Source organism: Pecten maximus, chromosome 13, assembly GCF_902652985.1.
Source record: "Pecten maximus chromosome 13, xPecMax1.1, whole genome shotgun sequence".
In the NCBI taxonomy this organism is placed as follows: domain Eukaryota; kingdom Metazoa; phylum Mollusca; class Bivalvia; order Pectinida; family Pectinidae; genus Pecten; species Pecten maximus.
The window spans coordinates 2,010,119-2,021,064 of NC_047027.1; the positions used below are offsets into that span (position 1 = coordinate 2,010,119).

A 10,946-nucleotide genomic window follows, 5' to 3' on the forward strand; every position below is an offset into this window, starting at 1 on the left:
TCGTCTGTATGGACTTCCTCAGCCTGGAAACGTCTAAAGGTGGATTTGATAACATCCTTGTCATCACGGACCACTTCACTAGGTATGCGGTAGCTGTCCCTACAAAGGACCAGAAAGCCCGGACTACTGCAGAAGCTTTCTTTAATCATTTTGTGGTACATTATGGATTGCCGAAACGTATCCACTCGGATCAGGGACCTAACTTTATGGGAAACGTCATGACGCAGTTATGTTCCATAACCGGGATTCAGAAGTCAAACACCACTCCCTATCACCCTATGGGAAACGGCCTTTGTGAGCGTTTTAATAGGACACTCATAAGCATGCTTGGAACATTATCTGGTAAACGGAAACAGGACTGGAAATCCCATACAGCTGCATTGGTCCACGCCTACAACTGTACGCGTCACGACTCTACAGGAGAATCTCCATACTTTCTTATGTTTGGGAGAAACCCGCGTCTACCTGTGGATCTGGCCTTTGGCGTACTGACGAATGGTAAGTCCCCTGGATCGCTGACATCCTATGTGAAGTCACTACGCAAGCGCCTGGCTGATGCATATGCATTAGCTTCGTCTAACTCGGATGTTGCCAAGGCTCGTCAGAAAGCAAATTATGACACCAAAGTACGAGGTGCGACGCTTTCCATAGGGGATCGGGTGCTTGTGAAGAAAGTAGCATTCGACGGTAAACACAAGATCGCCGACAAGTGGGAAGAATGCCCTTACTCAGTATTGAATCAACCCAACCAGGACATACCAGTTTACGAGGTCAAGAGGGAGGAGGGAGAAGGCAGGAATCGAACCCTGCATAGGAATTTACTATTACCCATCAACTTCTTGCCAGGACCCCCAACACCAGCTCCAAGGCGACCACGGCCTCGTCAGACGAGACGGATCAGCCCCGTCAAGGATCAGAGGAGTGATTCAGATTCCTCATCGACGTCTGATGATAATGACAGTGTGATGTTAGTGTCCAAGAGACTCGAGGGAGCATCTGACACCACTAATGTCCTTGAGGATTCAGAGGTCGTGTTGTCGGATGATGGAGGGGACGCCCTCTCAGAGGAGACGGAGACGGTGGTTGAGGAGCAGCAGAGTGATTCCTCAGATTCAACCCCACTCAGAAGATCAAGCCGACATAGACAACAGCCTCAATGGATGAGGAGTGGGAGTTATGTCTGCTCACAGCAGCAAGTGGAGCCAGACTGGATGTCTCGTGCCCACTTCTTGTCCAGGCTTTCATCTTCTGAGCTGTTCAAGAACAGGGGGGAGGAAGTGGCCACAGCTCTGCTTGACATCTTGACTGGTAAAGGATAGGATATCTTTGTGTTTTTTTAATTAAAATTAATATAATATTTGCCTGGCAAATGTTTGTGTTATATTTGAAAACATTAATTGATTTCAGGAAATGATGATTTTTGTACAAGATTGTTTATTTTTAGCATTTAATTTTGCTTCGCAGGGTAATTAATATCTATTTGTCTTGCAGGGTTAATTAATACTTAATTTCAGGAGAAATAATGCTTCACTGATAATAATGACTTGTATTTATTTTATTTCAGATTTAATAATTTCTTGAGACTTGATTTCAGATTTCTTTAATGTAATCTTTTGCAGTACTCGTCGAGGACGACATTTTAGAAAATGTGGGAGGATGTAGCAGGGTGGAATTTAATCAATTAATAATATTATGTTTTAGCTACGAGTCCATTTACTCGCCTAAAAACCACGCCCGTGTGTCATGTCCCATGTTGTGATATTACGTTCTTATGATGTGTTGTGCTTGTGCTCGTCATGTATGCTTTGTAACGTTAATCTCCCAAGGTGTGTTGTTTGGTTAGTTATGTAAGGTTGGTCAAGCGTTTCGATTGGTTGGTTCTAGTGGTCAGTTTCGCGGGGTTTTCTTTGTCTCTGGCGGGTTGTGTCAGTACCCTTCGTGGACTCGTAGGTGACAAGACGTACCTTTTGACAGTAAGTGTTTTAAAACATTTCTGATAATTTTGGTATTTTATTTTATGTATACATGTATATTATATACATCTACAGTGTGTTTAGAAATTCTAAATAGTTTGAGATTTTGAATTTCGGAATTATTTAAATGTTGAGTTATTAGTAAATTTGTATTTTTGGTAACTTCCAGACTAGTGCTATATCGCTGAAGTTGTTCATCATAAATGCAAGTTGGTGTATGGCTCTGTGCCACGACACAGGTATGATATGTTGTATGTTATTTACTGTTGTTTTAATTGGCTGGATTATTGTAATTTGATTCTTTATAAAACGTATTTGATAATTTGACAATTTATCAAATAGGGTATTTTTATATATTGTGTAAAAGCTATTTGTAAAGCTTAATGACAGCTTTGTTATCTAATCTGTCATATCTATTATTTGTAAACGTTCGATTGTATAAACTATGATCGCTAATGTAATTTGTATGTTAGTATAAGCGTTATGCGTGTAAGAGTTGTCTCCCTTGTACCAGACAGCTGTAATTGTGTATTGGGTGTAATACTGTACTCTGTGTATTTTAGTTCCTGTAGAGTGATTTTGTTTTGTTACAGGGTGTTTCACTCAATTTGTCAAATAAAAGATGACAAGATAACTCAAGAGGTTGTGGTCTTCTGTACCCCAATTACCCCCTCTGCCACAATACCACCAACACATACCACCAACACATCATACCACCAACACATCATACCACCAACACATCATACCACACATACAGCATACCACCAACACATCATACCACCAACACATACCACCAACACATACCACCAACAGATCATACCACCAACACATCTCACCACCAACACATCACACCACCAACACATACCACCAACACATCATACCACCAACACAACGTACCAACAACACATACCACCAACACATCCAACCAAAAAACACATCATACCACCAACACATCAAACCAACACATCATAACACCAACACATACCACCAACACATCATACCATCAACACATACCACCAACACATCTCACCACCAACACATCACACCACCAACACATACCACCAACAACACATCATATCACCAACACATCCAACCAAAAACACATCGTACGAACACATCATACAACAAACACCATACCACAAACGCTTATACCACATACAAGACACCAATAATAACCATACTCCACTTATCACAAACTCCAACAAACACGCCATACCACAACAATTACACACACTACATACCATACATATTATATATAACAACCACGCCATACCACAACAATTAAAAACACTACATACCATAAATATTAAATACAACAAACACTACATACCACAACAATTACTCATACTACATACCATAAATATTAAATACAACAAACACTACATATCACATTTTATACCACAAACTGACATACCACCGACACTACGTACAAAAGCGTGTATTTGTTATATAACGTTAATTATGAAAACATCATTTCTTATGGTTGCTCGTTGCCGGATCGATGCATACATGTGCAAATAATGTGAATGTTTTGCTTTTGGGGTTTTTTCTAGGAAAATTTTAATGCAATTTGGCAGAATTTACTTAAACATAGCGATGGAAATAAAATGTTTGAAATAACTTTTAGAAACAAATGAAAAAGACATTACTGTGGGACTATCTTCTGTTTATTCTTGTGGTTGGCATGCTTTTGTGAGGTTTCTCGCAAAATTGGAGTCAGCTATTTAGCGATTCTATTAATTGTTCGGCTATTAGGCCTTTTCGTATAACACCGGAAATAGAATGCCTATCTAGTTCATTGATAACATTAAATAAAGACACATGTTTCAATGTAAATATGAGGAATATTTCTTGTTTTTAGCGTTGACTGGAATGTAAGCTGCATTTTTAAACATGTATTCAAACACCAACTAGCGTCATTAAAAACAATGGTTATTCCTCAACACACTACATACCAAATAAACCACCAAAACTTCAAATGCAGCCATGTATTGTAGAAGTACCAAATTCCGAAAAAGATAAGACACGTGTGTTGGATATGAAAAACAAAGCCAATTAATCCTACTTTTTTTTACCTTTATCAAAGTGTATAATATTTATAACCCGTACAGCGTTTACAATTTGATCACAGCTGTGGATAAGTTAAATTGTTTTGTTCTCTGCTTCTCAGACCTGTAAAAAACAGTGTAAGCACTAAAAAAAATGTATTGGAAAATATTTTTTTGTTTTGTTAACCCTACACAATTGTGTTTCTGAAACCTGTTAAAAATTACATATATCTATCCCAAAGACAGAATTAATCTTCTTTTACATTGGTTCATCATTGGGGTTTTCTGCTATATCATCTCGTCTGTTACACACGATGTTTTGCCCAACGTAAAACTAGATTTCGTATACAAACACACCTTAGGGAAATCCAGAAATGTATAATCTCGAATCTATATTTTTGAACAAATGTAAAGTCTATACATATCAATTCATACTGACAATACCAATTATAGTAAAATAAATAGCATATTCTAAGAGTTAACTACTCATAAATAAATTCAGCCTTGACCAGGCTATGCTGGTGTGAAAACTAACATATCATGGACCGCCTAAACGTCATACCACCAACATAACATATCATAAAAACACACTCTACGTATGACAAAAAATACATAACAATACATACGGCTCGACTTACCACAAACACTACTTAATACACACATTAAATACTTCACTACATACAACAAACAGCTGCAAACGCTAAATACCACAAACATCAAATATAACAAGTATTGCAAATCACACTTAATACCACACTGCATACTGCACTTCATAAAACAGACACTTAATCCTACAATCATTATATACCACGTATTCTGCATATCACACTGCACTTCATATCACAAACATAACACACCACGCACACATCAAACCACAAATACTACATACCACAAAAACTCCATAACACAACAGTCAACAAACCAAAAATTGAACACACATGTACCACAAATACAACACACTTCATATCATAAACGATTAAAATCCTACACATTAAACGTCTATGACGTTTTTACTAAATATACTTGTGATATTCTGAAAGATCATACCCTATTTTGCCAAACTATGTTTGAACACAAATTTCATTCATTTTGTGGTTAAGTGATGAACGAATGAACTATTCGCCGATAAAAATTACCGTAACTTGACCGACTTTTACGTGGCCGTGATCAAATTGTCAACATCCGAGAAAAAGAAGTTCTATCAACAATACTGAAAGCCAACGCTGAAATGAGTTTTCCAACTTCACATATAATTTGATTTGCACCTCGACATATTTAATCATTTCACAGAACACACTGTACTTTTAAATGTCAAGTCAATTTTTTTTTATAAAATACTACGTCACTGCATGACGTCACGACTGTCATTGGAATCCCATTCATAGTTCAAGGATATTGAGAGTGATGTCGATCTCGATCGCCATGACGCGGCGATGTTTCGTGGCTGGTAATTTTAAATTCACTGTGATTTTGGCAACTTCGTGTGTGAACCAGCGACTCTATACGAGTATTCGATCTTTTCTGTGACATAGGATTATATGTGTTTAACCGGTTGTCTTGATGGAATGACGAAGGTAGGTCAGTCGATAGGCTAACGATGATCATATTGAAAGGCTAGGATGGCAGTTAGTGTCATGGTTACTCTACACAAATATAGACTCCGAGTAACAATTAAAATAAATATTTTCATATGAACATCGAGGGGTGTCATTTTTACCGAATGTTCGTTCATTTAAGAGCCAATTCCCAACTTCCAAATACACAGGTTACTGAGTAGGCCTAACAGTTACTGACAGTACAGTACAGTAGAGTAAACAAATTCCAGGGCCCCCTGCTGACGCAAACGGAATCATTTCATAGGTTGTGACGTTTGACATTTTCTTTTTTTATATTTTTTTATGTATGGCTTTTATTTTACTTCCTGTCATTGCCAGGTGATTGTGTGTGTTTACATGTTTTTAATGACAAATGACTCGGTAGGCAAGTCTGTATTGTACTGTAACTGTTACAACAGGCCTGTAGGCGTAGTCTAACTGTTTGTTACAGTAACGGAGTTATATGTTCGCTCAGATGAAATGTCTAATCGTTTAACCGTGTAGCCCTATTGATTTACTGCTGATATGATATATATTTATCTAAGAATGTATGTATTTTTATAGTTAAGTCCAACGTTTCAAAACCGACACCGACGAAAAGGCCTGTCGGATGTGAACACAAGCAGACGACGTTGTGAGAGTTGTCCCCTTGAACGCAGATTAATCCGCGCGCGTGAAATGCTATGTAAGATAGATTTATCTTACATAGCTATCTTACATGGGCAAACTCTATCCAACATGGCGAGATATGAGAGAAAAATCTATCTTACATAGCATTTCACGCGCGCGGAGTAATCTGCGTTCAAGGGGGACAACTGTCACAACGTCGTCTGCTTGTGTTTACATCGTCGGTGTTGGTTTTGAAACGTTGGACTTAACTATAAAAATACATACATTCTTAGATAAATATATATGATATCAGCAGTCAAGCAATAGGGCTACACGGTTAAACGATTAGACATTTCATCTGAGCGAACATATAACTCCGTTACTGTAGACTAGGCTTACAGGCCTGTTGTAGGCTAACAGTTAAAATGTACAGTACAGTACAGTACAGACTTGCCAACCCGACAGATTTGTCATTTGTCATTAAAAACATGTAAACACACACAATCACCTGGCAATGACAAATCACCTGGCAATGACAGGAAGTAAAATAAAAGCCATACATAAAAAAATATAAAAAAAAAGAAAATGTCAAACATCACAACCTATGAAATGGTTCCGTTTGCGTCAGCAGGAGGGCCCTGGAATTTGTTTACTCTACTGTACTGTCAGTAACTGTTAGGCCTACTCAGTTACCTGTGTATTTGAAAGTTGGGAATTGGCTCTTAAATGAACGAACATTCGGTAAAAATGACACCCCTCGATGTTCATATAAAAATATTTATTTTAATTGTAACTCAGAGTCTATATTTGTGTAGAGTAACCATGAAAACTAACTGTCATCCTAGCCTTTCAATATGATCATCGTTACAGTATCGACTGACCTACCTTCGTCATTCCATCAAGACAACCGGTTAAACACATATAATCCTATGTCACAGAAAAGATCGAATACTCGTATAGAGTCACTGTTCGCTGGTTCACACACGAAGTTGCCAAAATCACAGTGAATTCAAAATTACCAGCCACGAAACATCGCCGCGTCATGGCGATCGAGATCGACATCACTCTCAATATCCTTGAACTATGAATGGAATTCCAATGACACTCGTGACGTCATGCAGTGACGTAGTATTTTATAAAAAAAATTTGACTTGACATTTAAAAGTACAGTGTGTTCTGTGAAATGATTAAATATGTCGAGGTGCAAATCAAATTATATGTAAAGTTGGAAAACTCATTTCAGCGTTGGCTTTCAGTATTGTAGATAGAACTTCTTCTTCTCGGATGTTGACAATTTGATCACGGCCACGTAAAAGTCGGTCAAGTTACGGTAATTTTTATCGGCGAATTGTTCATTCGTTCATCACTTAACCACAAAATGAATGAAATTTGTGTACAAACTCGGTTTGTCAAAATAGGGTATGATCTTTTAGAATATTTTTTAGTAAAGACGTCAAATAAAGAAATTTAAAAAATGAAGAAAATGGATGGCTGAGGGACACTTTCGCCAGAAATTCGGTAATGGTATGAGAGAAAAAGACTCTATCATTATGTGTGTATGTAGGATAGGGATATTCCACCCGAGGGGTCACAAAATGTGGTAAAACCCGAGGCTTGCCGAGGGTTTTACCACATTTTGTGATCCCGAGGGATATACACATATGAAAGAGTCTTATAATCCTCTCTCTTATCCCAAAGGGTCAGGGTGAACTATATCCATCGTTATCCATGCGCCGTCGTCCGGGTAGCAGTGTACAATAAAAATGCCAAATTCTGAAAAATACAGCACATGTTTTAGATATGTAAACATTGCCAGTTAACCTTACATATAACCTCTAATAAAGTATATATATTTGAAATCTGTACAACATTTGCAATTTTAATAGAGCTCTGAAGGATAAGTAAACTGATATTTTCTGTGAGTTTTAGAGCTGTGAATACCATGGTAACAGCTTAAAAAATTCTCAAAAACTGCAAAATATTATATTTGACCCAAAATGGCACAATTCTCTGCACAATTTTTTTTCTAAAATCCTATTTAAAATTAAACATCTCTATCCCAAAGACAGAATTAATCTTGTTTGGACATATGTTGTAAATTAAGTTTTTCCGCTATCTTACCTTTCCTGTGGGCTTCCATTTTTCGCTGTAGGCAAAACTACATTTCCTGTGTAAACACACGTTCGGAAAATCCGGATATTTAAAATCCGGAACCAATTTATTAATTTTTGTTTTAATAAATGTGAAGCCTGTATGTACTTCTTCATACTGAATATACCAATTATAGTGTACATTTATTTTTTTCATTTTTTATGCATATCATAATACAGCAGTTATTTGCTTAACAAAAAAAATGCCCATGGCCAGGCTGTCTTACTGTGGTGTGCTACCCCGCCGTCCGCCGCGCGTAAGACTTTTCCTTTCAAAATGCTACTCCACCTTAACCCTTGGTTGGATTACTTCCAAATTTGGTTTGAAGCATCGTTTTGGGAGGGTAATCATGTTTTATATAAACGAGGCTTGTCTGACCCCTGGGGCCCAAGGGGCGGGGCCCCAAAAGGGGAACTTTGGTGAATATTTGCTTTAAAATCCTACTCCTCCTGTATCCTTCGGTGGATTACAACTAGATTTGGTGTGAAACATTATTGGGGGAGGGCGGTCATATGTTATATAAATGAGGCTGGTGTGAGCCCTGATGTCCGAGGGGCGGGGCCACATAAAGGAATCTTTCGTGAATTTTTGCTTTAAAATCCCACTCCTTAACCCTTTTGGTGGATTTCATCCCAATTAGGTGTGAAATATCATTTTGGGAGGGCAATCATAATATATATAAATGAAGCTGGTCTGACCCCTAGGGACAGAGGGACGGGGCCCCAAAAGGGGAACTTTGTTTAACTTTTGCCTTAAAAGCATACTCCTACTTAACCCTTTGGTGAATTATTGTTATAAAAGCATACCTCTCCTTTACCCCTGGATGGATTACAACTAAATTTGGTGTAAAAAGCATTGGGGGAGGGCGGCCATATTTATATAAATGAGGCTGGTGTGCGCCCTGGGGTCCGAGGGGCGGGCCCCAAAAAGGGAACTTTGGTAAATTATTGCTTAAAAACCCTACTCTTTTTAACCCTTGGTTGGATTACATCCAAATTTGGTTTGAAACATAATAAGAGTATGGCAATTACAATTTTTATGAATGATGCGTGTTGGGGCCCCTGGGGACAGAAAGGTGAGGCCCCGAATGAGAACTTAACAACATTTTGCTTTAAAATCATACTCCTTCTTAATGTCTTTATTGATTACAACCAAAAGAGGCACTTCGGTTAAATATTGCTTTAAAATGCTACCTCTCATCAATGCCTTAATTGATTACAACAATATTTAGTATAAAACATCATACGGGAAGGGAAACTCCTAATTGATATAAATGAGGCGTGTCCGACCCATTGGGACAGAGGGACATGCCCCAAAAATGGGAACCTGGCTGAAATTTTGCTTTAAGGTGCTGCTCCTCCTTTAAGACAAAAAGGATAAAAACCAGATTAGATCTGAAACATAACTGCCCGTGTATAAATAATTTAGGTAATGATGCTTGATCGTGGGGTGTGTCCCTGCTGTAAGTGTTTGTCATATGACCGTTAAGCCCATGGGCCTCTTGTTTCAGTATTGAAGTGATTGTGGTACGTAGCTTTTGTGGTTATACTGTCCAAAATGATGTTAGTTTATTTGCTAAACATGATGATGCTAATTGATACAAAACATTAGAAAAATGATAGGTCCCCAGATTTAAAAACAAACGTGTTCTTTATTGTCCGGGCTCGTAATGGACTTTATTTTGTTTAATTATGTCGAATTCGGTCAGTCACCTTGCTTCATCCGCCATCCGCCGTGCGTGAATGAAAATGAGCTGGAATGATCCCGAGAACAAGTGTTATATTTTTGGCTTAGACCGAAATCCAAGCTGGTCGCAATGGCTGCCGTCTTGAAAAACTCAATTTAAACTTCTTTTCCGGTTCCGCTGGTGCCATTGAGCTGGAAATTGGTGAGGATGTTAAGGAAGGCGAGCTAACATTGTGTTGTTATTTTTCAGCTTCGTAAAACCTTTGACATGGCAGCTGTGGCGGCGATTTTGTAACATAATTGTGCAATCAGCATTTTCCAGAACATTAACTATTCTAAACATCTTGTCTAGTTTCACCAGTGAGATTCAGCTCTAACATGCATGAAATGATACTGAGATAGTGCTGACCAAGTGTTGCTATTGGTTTAGCTCAGTCCGAGATCCAAGATGTCTGCCAATGCAAACAGTGCCACCATACTTGCTACTGAGTGTTTATAATACAATAGTACAATGTCAGATGACCGTTACGGCTCATGGGTCTCTGGTTTATATTTGATTTAATTGTTAATTCTGGTCCATTATAACTGCACCACAAATACTTAATATGGACAACAACTTTGACCTCGATTGGCTGAATCATACATGGATTTCGGAATAGAATGACCATACATCAATACAATCAATGTAAAAATGCTAGGTATGCATTATAATATTATAAGAAAGAAGCATATATTCAACAATGGTTTAGAAATTACTAATATTATATAATGAGTGCGCCAAACATGTGTTGAAAAGTTTGAATATATATCTTAAGTTGGAAAAAATGAAGACATAACTATTTTTTTGAGGAACATGTTACTTTCATATACAACAAACAACCAAA

General features: G+C 37.8%; 1 long non-coding RNA gene across 1 annotated transcript; it reads left to right on the forward strand.

Moving 5' to 3' along the window:
• Positions 1-1,695: 1,695 nt before the first annotated feature.
• On the forward strand, positions 1,696-2,653 carry LOC117340855. Its single transcript, XR_004535488.1, has 3 exons — positions 1,696-1,973; positions 2,143-2,212; positions 2,567-2,653. It is a non-coding gene; the product is annotated as an uncharacterized LOC117340855 (long non-coding RNA).
• Positions 2,654-10,946: the final 8,293 nt, after the last annotated feature.